The sequence below is a fragment of the Lissotriton helveticus genome, chromosome 6, assembly GCF_964261635.1.
Source record: "Lissotriton helveticus chromosome 6, aLisHel1.1, whole genome shotgun sequence".
In the NCBI taxonomy this organism is placed as follows: Eukaryota; Metazoa; Chordata; class Amphibia; order Caudata; family Salamandridae; genus Lissotriton; species Lissotriton helveticus.
The window spans coordinates 682,209,864-682,236,405 of record NC_136067.1 but is presented as its reverse complement, the minus strand read 5'-3'; the positions used below and the strand labels follow the sequence as shown (position 1 = coordinate 682,236,405).

Here is a 26,542-nt window from a genome sequence, read left to right as displayed (position 1 = left end):
AAAACCAGTTGTTCTCAGAGGAATGTACATGGTTCGTCTCGAAGCCATAGCAAAGGCCTGATCAACCGATGCCGTGGCCTTGGAGCAGACTGGTACGGTCTCTCTGAAGAACGAGGGGGCGAGGCTTGCTAGAAGCTTCTTTATTTAGGGATTTGTATTAAAAAGGGGAGCCTCCACTAGTCTGGCGGAAGTTTGGGAGTTTGGATTCCGAGTGAGGGCAGACGTGTCTATCTCGGATTGAACCCTGATTGCTGAGCTCTGATCCCCGGCTGTATGAAGACTTCCCCCAGCCAGAAGTGGGCAGTGTATGCATCAGGTGATGTATTGAATTTTGTGGTTATTGCCATTGTGATGCGAGCAAGTGGCTGTGATCGTTTGAGGCGTTTTCTTTGTGGTGTGGGAGGTGCACATCCAGAGTGATCCTCTACTCTATATATATCTTTCTGATCTCTTGCAGGACGTCCAGTATATCTCATCAGTTATTGCTTGTTTATTAATCAGTATTATAGTTTGCTCAGTTATTGATTCATGCCTTTAGATTATAAGTTTGTTACATATATTTGAATCTTGTTCATTTGGTATTTGAGATAGCCTTTGTTTAGAGAGTATTATGTAATAAATCCAAAGCCTTATTGTAAAAGTGATCGAGTCTTTGCATTTTGTTAAATAAAACATCTTTTCAAAAGTGCTGTTTGTTTTGTGTTGAAGCCTTGCTGTGCCAGGGGTGGTAAGACATGGTCAAAAGTGTATATTATTCAAATGTGCAGTGATATATTTGCCTCCCAGGTGGGAGTGCAGGGATTGGGTGTGGCTTATTGGTGAGAAGCCACATTCAAAACATTTTCATGTAGGAATGGGGCAAGACTGACATCTGATTTACTGAACTAATGCTAGAATGTGACAGACCCTGTTCCAGCCCCACTGGCCTCTAAGCAGCCTTAGCGACCCGCTGTCTGATTCTCCTTAGATCAATGTACTGCTGCAGAACCAACACATTTTACATTGAAGTATATTCCGCTTCGTACAGTCAAAGTGTACAAAGCAGACACACATTTGCCATGAATAATAGAGCAGTTTTAATTTTAAAATATCAACTACAATGCACCAGTTTGACGTGATCAGAAATGTGATTTTTTAAATATATAAAGTCCCTATTCCAAGGAAAGCGTTTGTGCATCTTTAACTTCTTGTGTTATGTTCAGATTGACATTACTTAACTGGATACAATTTTATCAGATATCTGGTGTCTGGCCCGGGCCAGTAACCCGCGCTACCGGGCAGAATGGCATCATTAGAGCACTCCAAGGGAGCTCCTACGCCCAAACCCACAGTGGTATCTGCTGCTTTGCTAGAGAACATGCTTGTGTCCTTGAACTGCTTACTTCTGAACACTGGATACCCTCCCCTCCTGGCTGTCCTGCCTGCAGCTGCCTAGGACTCACACAGGTTGCGGGGCTCTTTGTGAACTTGCCTTGCCACCTTGCACCAACCCCTTGCTGGACTCGTAGACCTGCCCTAGTTGCACTGTAGGGCTGCTCTTCATCTCTCCCACGGAAGCACCAAAATTAAATATGCCTGCTATGATCCCCCAGCCAGAACCCCTCTTTGCTGCTGTCCGAAGTTGTTCGGCCTCATGGAAGCCATAATTAATGCAGCAGCGCTTTCTGCAACAGTATTAGATTAAATTACATCGCACTCCTAAATTTAAATTAATGTGATAGTGTTAGTGACTGACAAATTATAGTAAGTGAGTTCACTTACAGTGTTAGTCTTCGCACTCTTCTCTCTTCCCAGGCTAAGACAGCGTGACTCTGCACCGACGATGACAGGCCCTCAGCCTCTCACCGCGCTTAACTATCATGTTGCCTCATGTTGGCTGGCCAGAGCTGCTGGCGGGCAGCATGACCATTTAGCTCCCGAGCCTGCCTCCCCCACACAGCGGGCAGCCCGGCTAGGCAGGGCAGGTCAGGTCAGTCTGAGTGACTGGAGGGAACAGCAGCATGCTGCGGGCCGAGCAGCACCATTCCCCCCGGTCCCCTACGAACAAGTGAGTAACACTCAGCAGAAGGGCCAGTCTGCAGCAGAGGGAGTCCTCACTTCATTTAAAAACTCCCGGCTGCACTTTCTGGAAGCAGGATGGGACGTGATGTCCTCCTGTGATGCTACACTGAACGCTGGGCGGGCTATGGCGCCACTCAGGCTGTCTAGTGACTCAGAGCCCCGCTGCGTGCCCCACAGGAATAAAAAAAAAAGATACATTGTAGCAGCACTAGCTGCCACTATCGTAGGCTGAGCCTGAGTTGCTGGGAGGGCTCCCAAGCCTACAGGAGCAGTCCGTGCAAGCACTGATGCATGCCACCAGCTGCAACACACTGTTCCCAGCTCGCTGTGACAGCTCTCATGAGCATTAAGCGTGACAATGCATTTCAGTGCTGTGATGCGGAGCACCACATTGAAATACATTAGTGTCACGTCTGATGCGTGATACTTAGCAAGACTGCTGGTGATCCTTACAATGTATGATGCAATCAAAATCTCCCACCAGAAGCAGCGGTGTGGCAACTGTAAGGAAAGGTTTAATTATATGAAACAGTTGTTCTTACTCCGGTTTCTTGATGGGGCCATACACAGTACATGTTCTAAGAGTTATGCCATCCATAAGGAGCGAAAGTCAGACCGCCCACCCTGGGCAAAGTATTTTCTCATCCAGAAGCTGACAGTTTTTTCTTGAATAAAATGACAACCCCATCATTTTTTATTATTGCCACCAGACTGGTGGTTCACCTATCCAATACTGTTGAAAAGAAGAGTATTTAGGCCGAAAAACGAGATGGCACTCCTGTAAACAAATAATATTAGAGGATAAATTGACACAAAAATCAAAAACGATTGTTCTGCTTAGATCAGTACACATGCCCCTCACATTGCAGGAGGCAATCATCACAGCCATGGTGAGGTACATCAGTATGTTAATCATTTTTACGACTCCTATGACGCATCCACAAAACTACCCTCTTCGCAGTTCAAACTTATATCATGGCTCTTGGAGGAGAGTATGGGTACCAACCCTTCCTGGTCAGGCGTGTTTTCTAGGTTAATTACCTGGGTGTTACTCACCTCCAAGACCAGAGTGACATTTTCGAATACCTCCTCAGAATCCAGGAGGTCGAATAGGGGATCGAATGTCACCCCCCCCCACAAGCTTCTGTTCTGAGGAGGACAGATGCCACTTTGACAGTGTGGGGAGAGAGGCCTCCACTGCTGGTTTGGCACCCTGGCTTTGAGCTTGTTGGACTTTGCCAGTGACCACTCACTGTAATCCGGGTCAAAAACAGGAGCCTTTCCCACCACCACTAAATTAAGAGACGAAGCGGTGTCTTTGTGGCCAAACGCAGGTCCTTCACTGCCTTTTTAATAACCTGTGCATTAGGATCACCAGACTCAGTGGGTGGGAATAACTGATGTCACAGGGCAAACAGCTGGGCTAGTAAGCTTGGATTAGAGAGGAAAGTAGGGTGAACCACCTCGGAGTAGGCAGGAGGCACCTCTCCTGCTTGCCGGGCTCCAAGCATTGCATGGTTTTCTAAAACTGCTTGCTTATAGCGCTCAATCTCCAAGGGCTCCAACTCCTCCTCCATTATCAGCTGCCTGAGCTGTGCGAGTTCCAGTACCGCAGGAGAGGCATTGTCCTCAGCAGCAGCCTCCTGCTCCTCATCTAATGCAGAGTCTGCTCTGGTAAATGATTAGACCATCATTAACATGTATTATTTCAGAATCCGTTATCTCTGACATAGCAGGTGTAATACTTGTACCTGAAGCAGCGCTATTAACCAGGGGTGGTGTGGGGGACTGGGAGGATAGCCCACTCAAATCAGCTGCAGAAGCATAAGAGAAGTGACTCTTGAGGTAGGATCTGAAAAGATGCTCTTCGCTGCCACTTAAATTGCATTTTTTCAGGACAGAGCACTGATGAGCTTTGTGATCTGTGGCCCCGCAATTCCTGCACACCAACCCGGAGCCCTGATCTTCCAAGTGTTCAAAATGCTGACAGATTCTGCAAAACAGAGGCTGCCCCAAATATACTAGAAACCCCTTGTTAGACCCTAGGGCGAAAGTCTGGAGGGGGGGAGGGGGGGGGGTGCAAGAACACCAATACCATTCAGGTCCGGTTTGAAATTGACCACATACTTGTGCTTACCATTTCAAATACAATAAATGTTTTTTCTAGCTTTTGCCCCCCGCACTGTGGAGCAATACCAGTCCTGGAACACTTCAATTAAGTGTGGATTAGTATATGTGTTGTGCATCTGTACAACCAACATTACGTCTCTCTCCTCACCTTTCTCCATGGAGTGAGTATGAAAAGAAGCACGTTGCGTAACATTCCGGACAGTTACAAAAGGGATGTCCCCCAAAGACATCCAAACGAGGCCAGAAATGAGGACAGCCACCACTACGTATGCGTGCAGTCAGATTCACTATTAGGCAAAAAGGGAACAAAAATTGCTGCATTACCTCTCAGGTCAGGATGCAGGTAGATCCGCACTGCAGGGCAGCCACCTGTGGCCGGGGCAAGTGATACACACTTACAGAGGCAGCAGCACCTGTGTCCACTGTCTGACTTTCGCACCGGTTCAGGGACTGGCGTGGCACAGTGAAAATACCTGCACTTAGGACAGACCACAATCCTCCTCTTACAGACCAGCAAGCCGAGGTTACAATGAATAGATGGGGGAGGGGGGAGGAGGAAGCCTGAGCCCGCAGGACCATCCGGGGTTGTTACCCTTCACTGCTACAATATGCTCTGTAATGCTGCCATCAGACAGGTAAGGCTTCAGACAACTCCTCTGCTTACAGATTTTCTGGAAAGAGCTTCCTGGGTACCCACCAGCCTATGAGTTTCAGCCAGGTCCGTATCAAGCCAGGAGTCACAGGCTAATCCCTGCAGCCTTATGAATCCCCAGTAGGCCAAGCAGCGTTGTTCAATGGTCCCACACCCGTTTACCAAGCCCAAAGCTAACTGCCAGGGAATGAAGGCCCAACCCACGGGCAGGAAAAATAGGTTTTGTTGCCTCAGTGCGCCCCTTCACCTTTCAGAAGCGCAACCTGGCTCCGGTCATGCCAGAGTGATGCAGGCCTTTAAGGATCTGGAGTTACTCCCAGCATTAAGCACCAAAAAAGCACAGTTGAAATTACACTTGATCTGAGCCAAAAGCCAGAGAAGCAATAGCCCAAAAGGTGGCAGAATTAACGCCTCCTGAAACAATCTACCTGGCTCACTCAGGCAGGGGTCATCCTTTGCACGGCCATTTGCGGCCATTTTGCCTCTTTTCAAGGCTCCTTAAAAGAGCTCAGCAAGTGCCAATGGAAAAGAGGCCCTAGCATCAGGCCTTCCCCGGGCTCCCAGAGTTCTCAGTTGTAGCCTCATTAAGCGTTAATTACCATACCCAATCGCCCTCTTTCTAGCTTTTGCGTGCCCCGCCCTTTCTGTCCACTGCCTCTGACCTACTGGCCGGAAAATCTAACAGCCAGGCGATTTTGGTCATCTGGTCAGACTGCCATGGACAGCTCCTTGACAGCAAGCGGCTGGCACTTGCACTGGACTCGCCTGCCCTGGAGCTATATAAATAATGATTATAGATAAGGCTTGGCCGTTCGTGTCAGTACAGGGACAGCGGGTAAGGCAAAGAAGGAAAACAACTGTCTTTCCTTCTTGCCCAGAGATGGCAAGGAAAGTATACACTTTTCCGCCGCTGGAAGCTGCCACCCCACATCTCGCTCGCTCCCGCCCTCTCTCGCTCTCTCTGTCTCTACCTCTTTCCTCTTCCCTTGCTGTAAACCGTGACTGCAAGGAACGGCTCTTACCCTCTCTTTCCTCCATTCGTTCGCTTGTTACTTGATCTCTCCTCTACCGTCATGTGCTGAGGACTCATGGAGATTCTACTTAAGATGAGAAGATAAAAAACATATTCAATAGATTTCCATTATTCATATTCCAAAGTGCACAAGTGACAATTTTGTAAAAAGGATTTAACAAAAACATAATAGTATGAGGAAGGAAATTCCGGCACATTCAAAGAAACCCCCATCCCCAAAGAACTTGAAACCCAGATTATACTGCACAAAACAATCTGCTTTTAATTCAGAATGAAAAAAACAAATGCATGTAAAACACAAAAGGTGCACAACGTCTCTTAAATCTGGCTTACTACCCCTGCCCAGCAAGGTTTATTTAAAAAGTATATCCCTTGTGGCTCCAGAGGACTCCTCCAAAAAAGGAAGGAATTAACACAGAAGCAAGATTTAAAAAAAAAAAAAAAAAGGATGGGCTACAGCACAACATGTAGGACTAACAATCTTCCCTAAACTGGCAAATTTCTCAAGGTACACAAACGTAACATCTTAGCCACCAGGAGGGTTTTCTGCTTGTAGTTGCACTGGTCCCTCATTCCCCACTGCATCAGTCTTCACACCCCAAAGCCAAAAGATGTTATCTAACACACACTTCACCATGGGACAGTGGTTCTCCTCCCATTCGCTAAAAGACACTTATTTTTGAAAATGTAGCCCAACTTAAACCCTCACAAAATGTATTGACCCTCTAGAAGGTATTATCCAAAGACACTCTGTTGGTGCAGAACAGGGTCATGTCATCCATGTACAGCTGAATAATTAAAAATTGTCTTCTGCTGTCTGGATTTGAACACCTATGAATGTTGTAGCTCCATCAATCATTCTACTCAAGAATTCAATACAAACAAAATTATGGACATGGAATACCCCTGGTCCACACTACTCATCACACACAAAGAATGACAGCCATTAACTGTACAGCACCCTGCTACACACAGACTCATACATTGCTCTCACAGAACTAATGAACTGGGACCGTGAACCCATTGCTTTCAATCCTTCCCCAAAAACTGTCTGCAAATCATATGCATCCTCAAAGTACAGTCCACCTGAAAATAAATCAAATCCCTCAATAGGGACAAACAGATATTATTCTTCCATTTGCAGTGCTCGTCAGATCAGGAAGATCAGTCCAGAAGCAAAAACCTCAACCGTTTCAGTCGGAAGCTTCATATAAACTTGTAATCCATGTTAACAAGTACTTAAAATCAGCCCCCTAGCACCCTACTTATGCAACATAACAACCATCCCATCTCTTCTCACAACATATATTCCATTCAAAATTGGCCTAACCTCTCAGTGGAACTCAATAGGACGTCCATACAGACCAATCAACTTTCCTTTCTTAAATAAGCAAATTGCCAAGACAAGTGTTTCCACGTTAACGTAAATGACAATGCTTTCCTTTTGATGATTGTACTGCACACTTCGCGTGAAGCATCTGACATAAAGGAGGCATCTCACTCTTGGCATACATCTTCCAAAAGAATCATACTACCACCTCCCCCAAGCCTTCTGTTCCTTATCTTTCCTGCTTCATTCCTCTCACCCTTCACCTCATCTCCCTTGATCTTTCTCAGACAACCTGCTTGCTCTCCTCTTAAAAAGAACAACCTGATCCTCAACCAAAATTCGGCAGTCTACCAAAAGTCCTTCAAAGTCCTCCATCCTTCCTACTGACCCTCTCTAAAACACCTCCTGATCCTCTAATCTTCCAAAAAGGACACATTTAGCTTCCATGTTCCTCTCCCTAACTCTGCTGCATTCTCCACAGACACCACAGGCACCATGTGATGTGAGAAAAAACACTGGTTTCAACATACATCTCTTACATTACACAAAATCAATCCTAGATTTGGACTTTAAATCTAGACTGTACCAGGGTCAGTTTGATGCCCAGCTTCATCCTCTGCTTCTGTCCTACCTACCCTACACTCTTCTCTCAGCCCCAGGGTTGGACTACAAGTAAACATCCTTTAACCCATACCCTCCCAAAATCCCTCATAGCACATTCTCCATTAGATCTATGGCCCACAGTGCCGTCTTTCCTTGACAAACTAGTATTAAAATCCCACGTCCAGATAAATGGTTACCCTTGTGAGGCATGCTCCACTACACATTTGTTTCTAAAACACTCACCTCAATTAACCCCTTCTGCGCTGATGACGAGCTCAGCTCGTCATGAGTTTTACCTGCCGTGCGCTCATGACGAGCTGAGGTCGTCATGAACCTCGGGGTTTTTAAAACTTCAGCGCGCAGCGGGAAAACCCGCCGCGCGCATGTGGCTAAGGAACCCACCCAGCCATCTGCCATGCTACAACCCTCCTTAAACCAAACTACCAATCAAGCAGAATGAACTAGGTAGCTATTTACCATCCACTGTCAGCCATATCAGGGGTACAAAAACATAATGCAGTATACAAATTACACATTACAACATAATAATGGATTACAAAGAAAAACTCAGGGAGTGTGAGCACAGAACCTTCCCCCACTCTAACTTTAATAATTTTCGACTATTCATGGTGGCGCCTATCTGTGAAAGTCTTCCTACAAATATACTAATATAAATAAGATGGCATACGGCTAAGCTGCTTAAGTAGGTGGATTGTATTTGTATCAATGCATGTAACATTATATGGAGATCTTTCTGAGATTGAAGGGCCAACCAGGCATTTATCACTGCTATTTGAATGAGAAGTGCTATGTTAAACACCAAATGTTATAATTGTGTCAACTGGTCACGAAAAGTGCTGTAACTAATGCTTTAATAAAATAAAAAATAAATAAAAATGAAAAATAATATTAGACCATTAATATGGAACACAAATGCTTTAGGAGGGAAGCTGTTTTGTCAAATTAAGGACAAGTGAGAAGTGTGTAGTACGAATCTGTGAGGTAGATTCTTTTTGTGAGCAGGAGTTCATCATTGGTTGAGTCTAGTGCAGAAATACGGAGTGACTCAATGTCACTAAAAAAAGGTGAACAATAATGAGCAACGTTTCACCCCCACATGAAAAACCGTTACACTCTGTCCATGAGCATACTAGGGATGATCAAGTAAGGCGTATGATCACAGCACAGATCTCCAAGGGTCAATATGTGCTAACTAGGGGGAAAGGGATGCAGAAGTGGGAGTTTAGGGAGGCAAGACAGAGTGCAAGGAGGGAAGCAACAACCAAAAACCCAATACAGAAGATTGAAACAAAAATCTACATCATACAAATCAATCACTCAGGATCTCCTAGCCTCCAACCTATTCTAACACACAAAAGCCTAGGTCCTTAACCGCAATCGTCCTTTCTTTCCTGCTTTTGCTATGCAATGCTCTGGACAGCTCCATAACTGTTACTGCTTGCACCACCCTTTCAGTCACTTTCTCCTATTTCTTACCCACAGAAAACTCAATGTCATTGCTCCTTTATTACCTTATTATTGTTATCACAGGTGTGATCAAAATAGCTGGGCCCATTCATGTGCATGCCATGCAAGCACAACTTCTTAAACCTTCCTCCCACACTCATATTTGCATCACCTGCGAATTTGTTTGTCAGCTTGGGGAGAACAAATGTATTTCTAAAGCGAATTGTAAAGTTTCTTTGTGCAGCTTACCCTCTAAAAATCCTACATAGGAACTTCACTAACCAGAGGCCAATAAAATAGTCTTGTCGCACCCAACTGTCAGCATTCATCTCTACTTGGTGCTGACTTACGTTTGCAAGCATCATATGATGCGAGCTATGCAAGAATCATTTTGTAGCTTCAGGAAGTCAGTGTCCACATATTTCTTCTAGATAATAAGCATGTTCAACTGCGTTTGTGGCAAAGTCTTACGGCAATTTACTACATTTCAACTAGTCAGGTATGGTGGCTCAGTGTACTAATGCATCCATCCCAAAAGTCAGTGATTAGCTTTATGGACACAGGATCAATTCGTGTCAGGTCCAGTCAGCCATTCATCCTTCCCAAATCACTAAAAATGAGTTGGTTAACAACAAACATCAGTTATTTCTGTGCAAGAGGCCCAAGAGTGAACATACACTTTACGAATGCATATTATGGTATATTATGTTAAAGCGCAAGCAAAGATGCACAGCTTGTCAAATCATAAAACCAATAAGACACTCTTTAGTAGAGACCTACAAAAACATGGTGCTTTCATCCACCACAGGACTCTAGCCCAGTCTTTGTCATGTGGTCTGACATCTCCCATAAGATTAGTTTTCAAAATTCTCCGTGCTGCTCTCAGTGAGTGTTTGCTGTCATCTGATGATGGCAACTGTTATCTTGTTGATGGCACCTTGCAACTGTCCAAATGTTCCTCTGTGTGTTCTTTATTAAAGCTCTGCTTAATTTACTCCTTTGCCTTTTGAGCAACAGGGTAATCAACAGGATGCTTGGTGCTAATGCTTCCTCTTATAGGTAGCTCACACATGCATAGGTACGCTGCAGCATCATAGCTTGTCAGTATTGAGTTCACTGCACATTCAGGAGCTGGTGGCCCACTGGCCAATCAGCCTGCACTGATCTCTGTATTGATGCAGGAGGACTTGATCCAATGCCATTTTCGAACTATTCCCTTGTAAAAATTCCAAAAAGAGCAGTTCCTTAATACTTAGAAGAAATGAAAGTAGCAACTTCAATGTTTCCCATAAATACTTGCCTCGTTCTTTAAATTCTATTTGTAATAAGGTGCATGCATTAACAAGACAATGGAAATTATGCAGAAGCGGATGAACAAATTATGCAGCATAGCTGACAAAATGATGTGACAAAAAAGCAAGTTTTGTGGTTTCACGAGGCAATCTTATCAGTATTATGTTGTCATGTAACTATTAATACTGCTTGGTAAAAGTTGCACCTCATTAGTATCAGTTTAACATTTCAGTACAGAAATGAGCAACTGAAATTGACCAAGTAAGATTTGTGGAGAGTCTATACCTGCACGTGACCATATGATGGTATTTGTTTAGTACATTTTGATTTGGTTGAGGTAGAAGCTATTTTTGGTGAACTCTGAAGACTAAGTGACAGATCATGGATTATATAACAAATCCATATCTATGCATAAATCCTTGCTGACGCAGAATCACAAAATTCAAGTGGCCCTGTGTACAAAGCATCAACCTACATTAATTCGGCATGCACCAGCCCTAATCGGAACACATTTTTTGATATGCTCAAACCTCCACCTCCCCAAAAACACTGAAGGGTAGTGAAGCAGGGTCATATTCTCCCATTAATAGAATTTCTGTCCTGACTCCATTCTTGCAGAGGAAGCCTTCCTTCATCTTGTGATAATAATGGTTAAGTGGTGATGATAGAGCCATAGGCTTATTGATTCCACCTTTACAAATTAAGGACAACAACACTCACCAACACTTGTGGGTGGGTGATCTGTGTTAGTAGGGTGGCATTCTGAAACAGGACCGACATGTTACACTTTCTAACTGCTGTACCTGGGACACAGGTATAAGGATGCCCATAGCATACCAATGGATTAGAAAGTAGGTTTTGTGATCTCATTTTTGTAATTGGAAGAAACCACGGTCTAGTAAGTGGCTTTGGCCAACTCCTAGTTCATGAGTAACATTATATTAACTACAGTAGGGAAGATGGTGCTAACTGGTCGTGTATATATAAATTGGAAATTAAGTCACAATATCTAAACACTGCATTAGATTTGGATGCAAAAATATCTATCCCCAGATTTCCAAACCTTCTGCAAATCTACAGAAAGATCTGAGGAGCCAGAAGTAGATCTTGGGAGGATGGTAATTTCCTGATCACAGCCCCTGCTAAACTATTATTTATTTCTCTGATAAGCACTACCCTCACTGACAACAGGCGACTTTCTGCCTAGAACCCCAAAAGATAGACCAATATCCCTAGAGAAGACAACATCATGCCCCACTGAGGATTGATGTAACAGACCGGCACCATATTCTCCAATCTTATTACAACCAGGTGATTGAGATGAACCTCTTCAGCATTCTGAGGGCCTTGAAAACTGATATCAATTCCTGCCAGTTGGGCGAGTGATGGCTCTCCAATGGGAGACCAGAAGCCCTGCACCACAAATTTGTCTTCCAATGTTGCACTCCTCCCCAGAGGACCAGTGTCTGAATCCAGACCCCTCGAAGGATAGAATGACAGAGGGAAACCTCTGCTGAATTTCCCCATATTCATCCACCACCTTAAAGATTTTCTATTTGCCCGAAAGAATGGAACTAAGGATTTGTAGTTTTGGTACTGGGCTTCCAATGCTTCTTCATGTGGTTCCTTAACAAGTTTAGACATAGCACAGCCCACAGCTCACTCAAAATGAAAGAGGCCTTGTGCACTTGCAGTTCAACCAGAACCCTGGTGGTGCCGGCATCATTCCAAACACTAATGTATATTAAAAAAGTGATGGATTAAATGCTAGAATTAATCTCAGCTACTGGTAATTACTAGGGGCCATCATTATTTTACACACCGTGTCATCTCAGTTTAGACCCAGCCATATGCAAATCAGTCTAACCTTGCTCCAGTCAGAGTAGGCCAGCCTGAACTACCAAGCAAGGACTTCACTGAACTGCAACACAAGCAACCCAGGACCGATTTCACCCCAATTATGGGTTCATCAGCTGGTTACTGTTTGGTTCCAGTGACACAGTGTGCACGGGACCCATGTCTGGGCATACCCATCCGACTTAGGGTGACGAAAAAATAAAATCAGCTAAGGGTAATTACTAGGGCTGCACCCATTCCATCATTATTTTGCACACAAAACAGCATTATTAACAATTGCTAAATTTTGATTGTTGGTGAATCAAATATAAGGACCATGTTCAAGTCCACCCTGAACCTTGCATCTATAAAGTTTCTGTCCTGGGACAGAATTCTCATATAGTGGTTCGCTCAGGAGCAATACCTGCTTTTCCAGACATCCACAGACTGCTTTTAACCTTTCCTTTATCTTGGGTTTTGTAAGAGTATGCAGGAGCGAGTTGTCCAACTACAGAAAAAGTGACAAGCCTTGCAGATGCATTTGTGAAACCAAGGAAGGCATCTCTCTGTGAATACTCTAGTTGCCAACCATCAGGTAAAAGGGAGTACCTGAAAATGGAGGTATTTTCTTTAAATATAATCTCAGGTACTGCTGATGAGACTTCACAGTCAGGACATGGCAATAAGCATCTCTAAGGTCCACTGTGACCATAAAGTCCCTCTCTGGCACCTGTGTGATAATTATCTGCAATATCTCCATTTGAAGTGACTCATCTTCACCCAATGTTTCACCTATTTTAGGTCAAATGCTGTCCTGTAAACCCGATAACTTGGGGACTAGAATAATCCTTTAGTAAGTACCTTTCCCTAGTTATTATGAGGGAACAAGTACTACAGCCTTCTTTTGAGATCATTAATTGATTGAACAAATGCCCTGCCTTGCTCTGAACATTACGGTCATAAGGTTTCCTTGCTCCCTGACTACAAGGGTAAAGACATAAATTCTACTTGGTATCTTATCGATATCATATAGGGAATCCTACAAGCCAGCTGGACTCCTCCCAAGCCTTCGGAGCTGTACCATTCTTCCCAACACCCTCTCGAGCATTTTCCAGCATAATAAGGAGTTTTGTCCTTTTCCACTTCCTTTTTTCTGCTTCTAAAGATATTTTCTTCGAAAATCTTACTAAAAAGAACTTAAAGAAGGATTGTTTTTGATGCCATGAAGGTTGACAAAAGGATATACCCAAATAAAACAGCTGAGGAGCTATTTTGCTTTGATGAACAGAGTTAAAAGACAATGAATACAGCCTAACCTTGTAGTGGCGGTTTCTGTTGGTATTCTTGTGGTTATTCCTCTTATTGTATTTATTTATTTTCCCATCGTCTCATCTTCTTTGGAGGAGGAGGGTGGGTTCACTAGTGAATCCAGACAATTCTTCAAGCTGCAAAACTACACCAACAGGTAAGAAACTTTACGCTTTGCATCGTGACTGTTGGACTTGGCCCTTTTTTGCAGGGTCATCCCTAAACTTTTTGCCTTACTCCTGTATTTTGTCTGACCTGTTTTGTTGGTTTTATGACTCTGGGCACTTTACCACTGCTGATCAGTGCTAATGTGCATATGCTCTCCCTATTTTAAATTGATGTATGGATTAGTGACTCCATGATTGGCTGATTTGGTTTACTTGTCAGACCCTAGTACAGTGCACTGAGTGTGCCCAGGGCTTGTAAACCAAATGCTGCTGGTGGGCTTGCAGCACTTGTAGTGACACCCACAGAAGCAGCCTGTAAAAGTGTGTCTCAGGTCTGCCATTGCAGAACTTGTGTGCAGTCTGGTACTGCCATGTTGACTGGGCACGTGCACCCACGTGCCAGTCCCTAAACCTTCCCTTTTCTTCATGTCAGACACCCCTATGGTAGGACCAAGGGCAGGGTGCATTGTAAGTATAAGGTAGGACAAGTCCAGATGTGTGTGGAATGTCCCAATAGTGAATTACAGCCATTTTAGTTTTTCACTATTGAAAGGATACCTATTCCCCATAGGCCAGAATGGGCAGTTAGATTATTACATCTTATAATCCTAACGGACTCAGGGAACTAGGTATAAATTCGAGTTTAGTATGCCTGAACTCAGAATGCTAACATGCATCTTTTAGTGAAGTTGGTTTTAACATTCTGTGTTTGAAAATACCACTTTATTAGGTATTTTCTTGTCTAACTATCCAAGCCTGGGGGCGCTAGGTGGCGCTAAACCATAATGGCCGCACTGATGTGAGGCTCCCGCCGTCCCAGGCGGGCTTTCAAATATAAACCCCATCCTTGTTTAGCAGACCGATCCTCTACCATCGCCACTGGAAAGCGGAGGAGGTATTGAGGCTGAGTCCCGAGTTTATCGGCAGTGGGCCGTTGGGGGGGCGGAGTTGCGAGCCGCGGAACCTGGCGGCGGTGTGAAGAGGGGGCGGCCTGGAACTCTCGGCCAGCTGAATTAATCACGTGAGCCCGTGGCGGACTAGGCCACATTACGAAGCTGGTCGCGGCCTGGCGCTGCCCTAGAGAAACGACAGGGCTGCCTCTGGTGCTCGATCCCCCCCTGGCGTGATACAACCCCAACGGGCGCTGTGATTATACGGCCCTAGAAGACAGGCACGACTAAAGCCCCTGTGCCTATGCACAGCAGCCAGAGATCGACGGGAGGGCCGAAGGTCCGTCAGGAGGGGAGGTTGCTAAAGGCACAGGGGGCGCAGATACCAGGGCGCGCTGCCACATGGAAGCCTGAAGGTGCGGGAGAAGGCGTGTGGACATACTTATAAGCTGGAAGCTGCCTGTGCTGTATAGTAAACCCTGAGCCGCCATTTTCTGTAAACACAGGAAGCCACCCCTTCCGACTCAGCAGAGGCACGGGCGGCGGTGAGTGGCGGCGACGGCTAGAGGCCCGGGGACGCGAACAACAACGGCGCATTGCAACGAGGGAGGCAGACGGCGCGAGTGGGTGTGAGAAGCCGCAGTTCAATACTGGCAGCTGACTGTACCGTGTCTTAGACCCTGAACTGTCATTTCATGCGTACATAAGACACTGGCACCCCAATCAAAGACGAACAAGGACTACTCTGCTAGCGAATTAGGTAATCAGAGACCCCCATTTGCCCCGAGATACCTGCAGCTGCTAACTGGATACTGCCGCTCCACTTATCCCCGGAGGAATCGGCTGCGCCCTCCTTCCTGGTGCAGCCGGCTAGAAGTAGTTCAGAGACGGCCTACAGGAAGTAAGAGAGTGCATGTAGCAGATGGACTCACAGTTCTAAATAGTGCGTCTGACCCCCCCGTGTCACTTACATCAGAACTACGTGAATCGCACTCGGCAAGCAGGCATGGGGAGAATGGAACCCAAGCAAGCGAAGCTAACATTTGACACACGCAAGACATCTGGCTCCAGCTCAAGAGAGCGAGAGGAAGAGGATCCACCTGAGACAAGAGATGAGGGGTGGAAGGCGCTACTGGTGGGTATGCAACAAAGCATCACCTCAATTAACGCTAAAATGGACGCAATGAACAGCAGACTGGAGTCAGTAGTGGCGAAACTCGATCAGCATGAAGAGCGACTAAAAGAAGCGGAGCAAAGAGTGTCTGGGCTTGAAGATGGCCCGGTAGCCAATAAACAACATGTGCTGCAAATGGACAAACTCCTGAAGGTCATCGCGGATAAGAATGAGGAGTTGGAGGCTCTCTCCAGAAGGAACAACTTACGGATGCTAGGCTTTGTGGAATCTACCAACACATGGCGATTGGAGGACTTTATGGAATGCTTGCTAGTTGACCTCTTTGGCAAAGACGCCTTCTCTGCGCACCTGGTCATCGAAAGGGCCCATAGAGCCTTCTCGGCACGTCCCCCCCTCCCCCCCCCCCCCCGGGGAGCCCCGCCGCGCCCTGTGATAATGCGCTTCCTGAATTATCGCGACAGAGATTGAGGAAAATGAAATTTTGCCTGACCAAGATGCCCCCTACGTGTACCCTATATTACATGTATGTGCATGTCACCCATGCATATTTCTCTCAGTGGCCTGAATCACTAGGCCTCTGCAATCACGTCCTGCATTAAGGTGCCTGTCATCAAGTTTCCCAAACGTTAAGCTAACATGAAGGCCCATGTATTTGCATTGTGCACTTTTAAATAAATATCGTAATAAACCCTTTTTGTGGTTCAGTCTGAGCCACTTTCTGAATTAGGGTTTTCATGGCTCCTGACACACTGCAAGCTGCAGTTACGTATCTCTGACCTCGCATACTTCTAGCTCAGCCGAAAGAGACCCAGCAAGGGTTGCCAAGATAGTATTATGAATAACAGTTATCTGCCTGCTGTACAGAGTCACATTCCTGCCCAGTGAGGAAGGTAAACAGAACCCGTCCGCAGAAGATAGGGCCTAGCCTCTCTGTCTCCATTGAAGTAAATCACAGTGCTTGCATCCATAGAAAGCTCACAGCCCCACGCAATGCACGAAAAAATATATGCTTTTCTGATTCTTAGCGATGAGCAACCTTTGCTTCAGATAATACATCCCCTGACTTAAGATATCAGTTAGTACCAGACGTGCTGGTCGCCTTGACACTAAAGATCTCTCTACTAGACTGAAAGTCAGCTCTCCTTCCAGTTACACGTCAATTGCACGTCATGCTCAAATTGCGTGCACAAGTAGGGCAAAGTTCCAGCCTGCCATGTAACTCTTCCTCTATGTACCCACCCACCTATCACCCACCTGTGACTCATCAAGTGTACACCCTCATGCACGCCCACATGCTCTTATCTCTTTCTTTCATGCTCTGCCTGGAGCGCTCCTCCCTATGTACAAGGAAAAATGTATATATGTGTTGTTCTCTGTAAATAATGTTAGAAGACCCTTCCTGAACCTCAGTGGTGATGGAACAGATTCTCCCTTAACTCGAGTTATTGGAATAAAGCCCTTTTAACTTGGACACCACGGACTCTCTGCCTCTCATTTGATACATGCTAATTGTTAATGCCTAGAAATTATGCCAGGGTAATATTTTATTTACCACATTAATTTGGCGCCCTTACAGGGACATATCCCTTTCCCCACGCGCCGGAGTTGTAGGTCCAGCTTTGCCCCCTTCTACAGCCGTGACAGACTTTAAAGTGTACACGCCATCGGGATTTCCCGCTACTCCCTCAGGCCCAGGAGGAGGACGGACTGTGACCAGGCATCCATACGAGGCGGTGAGGATTGCGGATCGTCTCAACCAGAGCCCGACCTGTGAGAGAGCAAGGTCCGAGGTTTCCAGAGGTCCACCCGTTCCGAGGCGCATGCGTAGACGTAGACGTAGAAGTCCGAGGCCTTCAAGTTTCAAGTTTTGCTTCCCGGTGAGTACCATTGTAGGGAATGCATAACGTTTCAAGACGGGTTCATTTTATATGAACACGGTCAAGACGGGTCCACGTTATTCGTGGAAACGGTAAAGACGGGTTCACGTTATTCGTGAAAACGGTAAAGACTGGTTCGTTCACACGAGCACGGTCAAGACGTGTCTCATTTTTGAGACCGGTATGGTTGTACTGTATTCCAGTGCATATAGTTTTTCAAGTACATGTTTAGTTCTCTGTATTGGTTTAGATCATGTTTGTTTTAATGTTATGATGTTTTAGTGTGAATGATTGTTGATTGTTTCAGTCTATTTTTGTGTATTGTATTTCCATTGTGTTGGTTTCAACATGCCACTGTTTTCAAAATTGCGTCAGATAGGGACCAGAAAAGGTATACTAGAAGAGTCAGTTAACATCCCGCCTAGAGACACACCTGGTCATTTTATGTATAATAAGCATGGATTAGACGCCATCTTGTTTTTAGATTTATGGGTAGACTATACAAAGGACCTGGAGGAAAAGTATAGATGGCCTATCCCAGGAACATGGGATTCAGAATGCATTATGAGAGTAGAGGAAGCGCTATGGAAAAGGAAGTCAAGACCCTCTCAGAAAGATGCCATTGAATTGTGGCGCAAAGAGTCACACAGGAGAACAGAGAAAGAATTCAATAAAGCAGAGAGAACTAAACAAGCAGAGGAAAAAGCCAAAGAAAAAGAACTACGGGAGGAGGGGGAACGGGTCAAAACAGAACAGACTGATAGAGAAAGAAACGCCGTCGTTACTGGTATTTATCCCGTCCTGGCTGAAGAACTAGCTAGAGTGACCACCTCAGAGAGACCCAGTAGGTCGCGAACGCCACCACCTGTACCATATAGAGAACGTAGAGTAAAGCCGACAGCATCGGAGGCGTTCATTTCCTCGTATCTAGATGATTCCCTTCCGGACTACGTTAATGCAGGTTTCCCTCCACCCCCACCAGCAGATCAGCTCCAGCAACTTCAGCAGCAGCTAGTAAAAGATGACGTAGGTCCCGGGGCAGTGGGAGGGGTGCCTACTGTAGATGTAGCCATTCCATTTTGTGTATATGATCCAGAACCAGGAAAAGGTTCAATGATCGTGATTTCACTTAGGCTAAGACAAGCCGTTGCATATCTAGAGACATTACCAGACATGAAAGAACACCTAGATAAAAAGTACCGTTTTATTAGAACGGGGGAGGGACCAGATAGTATAGCACAAGCCATGGCACAAAGAAAGGTAGGGGTTAAGAACCATATCCTACGTTTTATTATTAATTGCCTGATCAGGGAACAAGACGAAGGAGACGGAGATGTAAAACAAGGTTTGATAGAATGGAGCGAGCACATAGATGCCGGTAGACATGATAAACAGGGACAGATAGATGCCATGTACAAGAAAATACGAAAGGAAATAATAGAAAGACACAGAAAAGAGTCTGACGAGAAGGGCGAGTCATCAGCGGAAGAGGTAGAGGATCCTCAGGATCCGAAAGGCAAGATTAATTATGTAGGAAAAGCGCGACAGTTTGACAGACCCAAATGTCTTGACTACCGTAAACAAGGGCCAGCTATAAAAGAAAGATATTCCCTCGAAAATCTGTTCCAAGCTACTGAACAAGCCCTGAAAAAGCGGATAGGGAGTGAGAGACCTCACACGAAATTGAATTGGCCCGGTCAGCCACTCAGTGGGTGTCTAATTCTAATATATATAGCAGTGATATAGTGGCTCAGACTTTCTTAAGCCTTCCACCGAACGAACAGCGTTTGGCTGGTATTTACATGGTCCAACACTTGATAACGTTGTATGAGAGTCAATATTCTGATCCTGGTCACTTGCATAAATTACTAGACGACATTTTACTAGACAGATGGACAGGTTTAGGTACCGAATTAATTAATGTTATTCTGGATCAACGACATAAGTACATAGATTCTCTGACTACATGCATGCCCCCAGTCTCACACCACAGTAGACATAACGTACACATAGACAGACAGAACCCCCTACGAGAGGTTCATCCCGTCAGGAATGCGGCCAATGAGTTACAACGGGTGTATGTTTACACCCCCTTAACAAAAATAGAAACACTAGAAATGAAAAAGATGCTGCCCTGCCATGATAAAGACCCGGGGGGGTTTCACCGAGAATTAAAAGACATCCTCCGCATAGGAGATTATACGTACAATGACATTCTGAAGTTACTGAAAGTACTGTTGCCTGCTGGTATTTATGAAAAGCTTAAGGACAAAGACTGGGAGGTAGGCGAGAAAAAGTTAAGCTGGGATGCACTGGAAACGGAAGAAAAAGGTAGGCTCCCAGGGGTTGGTCTTGGGGAAAAAGCTAGAGAAATGCCTGAACTCCTGATACAAGTTTTACCGAGATTATTGATTACTAAAAAGGAAGACTGGGATGCTATTTCAGCATGTAAACAAAAGCAAGACGAGGACACAAGTGAGTTCTATTCTAGGTTTGAGAAATGCTTTACTATTAATAGTGGCCTTAAGCCAGGTAGCGAGTCATTTCCACACCTTTTTGTGAGCAAATTAGTAGAGAATTCCTTACCCCAGATCAAGAATAGAGTACTGAAGGTTGAGAGTACTTGGCAAGCAAACAGCCCTTCACAAATGTTACAGATGTTACAGTATCACCAGAACAGGATTAGAGAAGAGCAGGACCATGAAAAGAGACGCATGAAAGAGACAAAAATGAAAGTGCTGGTTGCCCAGACGGTACCGGCAAATTCAAACAAACATAGCACGACACCTGTCAAGGGGAACTGTAATTATTGCAAACAACCAGGTCACTTTGTAAAGGACTGCACTATTCTGAAACACAATATAGCTACAGGCAAGACAAAAGAACGACAGTACACTCCTAGACAGAATAGCACGCAACAGAACACACAACAAACAGTAGCGAATTTTCCTCCACCACCGCCTGTTCATGCCACACCACAAATGTATCAGTACACACAGTCAGACTATCCAGAATATCAACAGTTCTCATGAAACAGCCTTGAGAGGGAAGTAGGCTTGCCCCTTATTGAGGTTCCTGTAGATCAAGAGGGTCCGTATGTACATAGTCGTGTATTAGGTCAGGATCGAAAGTTTCTGATTGACACAGGGGCGAGCAGGACTACCATCAGTCATGACGAGGTTCCAGGGGCACCTCTCTCAGGCTCACAGAATGTTTCCCTGGGATTTTCAGGAAAGCCCATTGTTAATGAAGTATCGAAACCAGTTTCCCTAGGAGTTGGTCCACTGTCACGTACCACAGACTTGCTACTTACTAAGTCATGTCCAGAAAACTTACTTGGTATGAAGACATTAAAAGACCTAGGAGCAGTTATCTGCTGCTCTCCAGAAGGAGTACGCCTGTTCTTACGTGATTTTAAGGGACATTATGTGCTGACTGATTCTGACCACAGACTCCAGAACGTGCCACAGCACCTATGGGCACAAGGACCGACTGACGTAGGTTACATGGACATAACGCCACACCATGTCACACTCAAAGCAGGAGTAGTACTTCCACGTATTAGACAATACAAGTTACCACCTGACGCCGAAACAGCCTTATTGAAATTAGTTGACAAACTTATTGCACGAGGAGTAGTGGTAGAGACTGACTCGAATGTATGTAACTCGCCTGTCATCCCTATCCTTAAACGATCTGACCCTAGTGTACTGCCAGTGTACCGACTAATTATTGACCTACGAGAATTGAACAAATGTGTAGTACCACAATATCCAGTGGTGCCAGACATTTCTTCATTATTGACTGCTATTGATTCTGAGGCCACAGTCTTCACTGTCATAGACTTGAAGAATGCTTTCTTTAGTGTACCCATTCATCCAGATAGCCAATACCTTTTTGGATTTAGTTTAAAAGGGCGTAGCTTTGTCTTTACAAGAGCTCCTCAAGGTTTTACAGAAAGCCCTAGCATTTACAGTCAAGCATTAAAAAGACAGCTAGACAGTGTTCACATGCCTCCCAACACTGCGCTACTTCAGTACGTAGATGACATCCTGATTACAGCACAATCAGAACCAGAATGCGAGAATGCATCACTGACAGTCTTACATTTTCTGGCTGACAAGGGGCACAAGGTGTCCCCTTCCAAGTTGCAATTCTGTGAAAAGCAAGTGGTGTACCTTGGACACTTACTTTCCAAGGAGGGTGGACAACTGACACGAGAACGCATACAGCTCATTTCTAACCTTTCACAGCCCAAGACACAAAAGGAAGTACGGGCCTTCATTGGCCTCACTTCATACTGTAGGCAATGGATTCCCCAGTATGCCTATCTAGCCAAACCACTCATACAATTGACAACACAGGAGGCAGCCACTCCGACTGTCCTCCCTTGGACACAAGAACATACCTTGGCATTTGAAGAATTAAAAAGAGCATTATGTCAAGCACCAGTTTTAGCGACTCCATGTCACAGCAAACCTTTTATGCTTTTCGTAACTGAACGAGATGGAACAGCGTTATCTGTCCTCACACAAGATCAAGCAGGAAAACACAAGCCTTGCGCTTATTTTTCTAGTACACTAGATCCAGTGGCCCAGGCTCTGCCTGCGTGCCTGAAATCAGTTGCAGCAACAGCCCTAGCCATAAGACAAAGTGACTCGATAGTGTTGGGTCACCCTCTGACAGTACAGGTTCCACATGCAGTGGAGGTTCTCTTAAACAGGACACAGACACAACATTTGACTGTAGCAAGACTGACAGGATATGAACGGACATTATTTCAACCACACATAGAGATCAGACGTTGTAATATTCTGAATCCTGCTACACTTTTGCCCTCAAGTACAGTAAATGCACCACCACACGACTGTGTGGAAGTAATGAATATAGTGACGAAACCAAGACAAGACCTGACAGATATTGCACTTCCAGACCCAGACTTAACGCTCTATGTAGATGGATCCTGCATGAGAACGAGTGCAGGAGAATTAGTAGCAGCATATGCTGTGACCACTGCTACTAATGTCATAGAGACACAGAAAATAGACACACTATCAGCACAAGCAGCAGAGCTCATCGCTCTGACACAAGCCTGCATAAGAGCTAAGCACTTAAGAGTGAACATTTATACAGATTCACAATATGCCTTTGGCGTAGTTCATGATTTCGGAGTACTTTGGAGGGAGAGAGGTTTCTTGACCTCCCATGGGACCAAGATCCAGCACGGCCAGCTCATTCAAGCCCTGTTGGAAGCAATACATTTACCTACAGCCATTTCTATCCTGAAGTGCAAAGCTCACACCAAAGTTACAGACACCATTTCCCAGGGTAATGACCTGGCAGACCGAACAGCTAAACTTACAGCCCAGACACCAACAGACACGACAAGGACAGAGGTACCATTACTGACAACATGTATGACAGTCAGGGAGCCCACTCAAGATGTACTCGACATACAGACACATGCCACTGCAGATGAGATAAAGAAATGGACTGAACAAGGAGGGGTCCAGACTGAACAAGGTTGGATGACTAAGGGAAAAGGTACATGGTTTCTTCCAGATTCTATGGTACAAGTAATCATAAACACAGCACATAGTCCAGCACACTTGGGAGAAAAGGCAATGATAGACAGCTTACAGAATATCTGGTTTAACAAGCACATGCGTACAGCAGCGAAGCAGAAAGTACGAACATGTATGATCTGTTGCCAGTTCAATCCAGGTAAAGGCATTCCGGTGGAACAAGGCGGATTTCATCCTCCTGACCACCCTTTTGAGGTCCTCCAGATGGATTATATCCAAATGAACAGATGTAGAGGTTACAAGTATGTCTTGGTAGTTGTGTGTGCACTATCTAGATGGACAGAAGCATATCCAGTTCCAGATTATACTGCTGTGACAACAGCCAGGCAATTAGTGCGCGAGTACTTCCCCAGGTATGGATTGCCTCGGGTCGTATATTCCGATAACGGTCAGCCATTCTCCTCTGAATTAATGAAACAAGTGTCTCTTCTGTTAGGATATACTTGGAAATTCCATTGTGTAAGACACCCTGAAGCAGCAGGCCTTGTAGAAAGACATAATCAGACAATCAAAACAAAACTTGCTAAGATATGTGCAGAAAAAGGCGTGGATTGGATGGTAGCTTTACCGGTTGCCCTCTTTTACATGCGTATGGTAGCTCATTCCAGAACAGGCCTATCCCCGTATGAAGTAGTCTTCGGTAGACCGCCAAATATGTGGGGTACACCTATGCCTAAAAGAATAACTGATGTTGACAGTAACATGCTGACAGATTACCTGGCTTCCTTGATGTCTGCACTACTCTCTTGTCGTTCACAGGTTGCTGCCGCCTTCCCTGACAACACCCAGGTCAAGGAACACGCCATAGTCCCTGGGGACTTCGTTTTTGTGCGGAACTTTGATCGATCAAGCCCCCTTGAGCCACGTTGGAAGACGCCGAAGTTGGTGCTACTGACCACGAGGACCGCAATAAAAGTCGAGGGACGCAAAGGATGGATCCACGCTCAGCATTGTAAACAACACTTTGGACAATCTGGTACTTCAGTAAAAGACAATACAGACTTTGCGCCGCCTGCGCCGCCTTTACTAGAAAAGACTCCACAGCAGGAGTATAAATCTAAGTTAAGATCTAGTAAGTCAGACGTAGTTTAATTGTCTAAGTCCACTCGGTGGTGAATCGGTTAGACTAGATTTCTGATATGTATAAGATCACATACGAGAATAGTAAGAAGAGCAAAATGAGAGAAAAGTACTGCAAGTTATTACGCAGTAGATGTATAGTTACTTTGATCATTCTTTTTATTCTGTGCATTGTTATAATCTGTGTCAGTTTATTACTACATGTTTTCTTTCCTATTTCCTCACATATACACTCTTCCAGTAACAGCACCATAGAGCATACATTTAGTGAACTGCCACCTCATGAACTGTCATATCGACTTGCATTGCGTAACAATACTTTTATTCGAATGTTACACCATTCTCATCAGACCAGCAATGCGACTGATTGCTGGGTATGTGGCCAACTGCCACCTTATCAAAAGGCGAAGGGAGTTCTGCCCTACTATCCTCTGCCGTTCTCACACAATGGTTCATGTGGAGCATGGTTTGCCTTAATGACCTCAATAGATAGAAAGTATATAGCTTATCCAGGTGGCTGGATATATGGAAACCTGAATAAAGTAATGAATGAAGCATGTTTTCCAGACAAAGACGGATTTCCTCAAAGGAAGGGAACCAATCTAGAGAATGAAGAGTACGAGCAGGGAAATGCATCCGTTAATTTTATAATGTTAAATGTTCAGCCCAAGCAAAATACAGGTCCACCGTTTATTTCAGTTCTACCAGCAAAAGGTGATTTATGTGTTAATAAGAAAGGCTCAGTACATATGGGACACAGCGAGTGTAAAGTTGTAGTAGAGTTTAATGATAAAGGACTTTCTTCTTTCAAAACATCACGCCATACCTATTTCATTTGCCGTCAGACAGCCTATGTACATCTGCCCTTAGACTGGGGTGGGACTTGTTATATAGCATTCTTATTGCCACCTGTATTCTTGGCCCCATCCCATTATCATAGAGATTCACGACTAGAACATGTTAGAGTAAAGAGAGAGACAGATGCCTCAGGGATTGATCAGACTGAAACAGCTTGGGAGCAATATACAGATTTCAACAAAGGATTCTTTTTCTTCATAGGTCCCGTCCAAAACAGTAAACTGATACGCAAGTTAACAAGGACTCTTGAGGCAGTAGTGAATGTGACTGCATCTGCCCTGGCGAACTTGACCCAGGAACAGTCTGCTATGAGACTTTTTGTTCTTCAACATCGCCTCGTTCTAGACGTCATCTTGGCGGATAGGGGCGGAGCTTGTAGCGTGATCCGATCTAGTTGTTGCGTTTTCATCCCAAATAACGCGCCATCTGTGTATGCAGCGATAACAAGGCTCCACAAGATTGCTCATGGCATACATCAAGACCCAGGCACATGGACTTGGTCCAGTTGGCTCTGGGGTGTGATATCTGCTTGGGGATGGAAAGTGTTGTCGTTCCTAGGAATGATCCTACTTATGATATTTGGTTGCTGTCTCTGTCTGCAGTGTGGCCCGGCCATTTGCGGCCTGTGTGCAACTGCATGTGTTCCACATCCAAGTATACAAAGGGTTAAGGACGAACAAATGATGCTGTATGATCAACTATACGGTCTCATGAATATAGATGTATCCTGAAGGGTTACGTAGGGGACAAGGAGGGAATGAGGAAAATGAAATTTTGCCTGACCAAGATGCCCCCTACGTGTACCCTATATTACATGTATGTGCATGTCACCCATGCATATTTCTCTCAGTGGCCTGAATCACTAGGCCTCTGCAATCACGTCCTGCATTAAGGTGCCTGTCATCAAGTTTCCCAAACGTTAAGCTAACATGAAGGCCCATGTATTTGCATTGTGCACTTTTAAATAAATATCGTAATAAACCCTTTTTGTGGTTCAGTCTGAGCCACTTCCTGAATCAGGGTTTTCATGGCTCCTGACACACTGCAAGCTGCAGTTACGTATCTCTGACCTCGCATACTTCTAGCTCAGCCGAAAGAGACCCAGCAAGGGTTGCCAAGATAGTATTATGAATAACAGTTATCTGCCTGCTGTACAGAGTCACATTCCTGCCCAGTGAGGAAGGTAAACAGAACCCGTCCGCAGAAGATAGGGCCTAGCCTCTCTGTCTCCATTGAA

General features: G+C 45.0%; 1 pseudogene; it reads left to right on the top strand.

Moving 5' to 3' along the window:
• Positions 1–15,776: 15,776 nt before the first annotated feature.
• LOC144762447 (uncharacterized) overlaps positions 15,777–26,542 on the top strand; it is a 167,248-nt pseudogene continuing 156,482 nt past the window's right edge.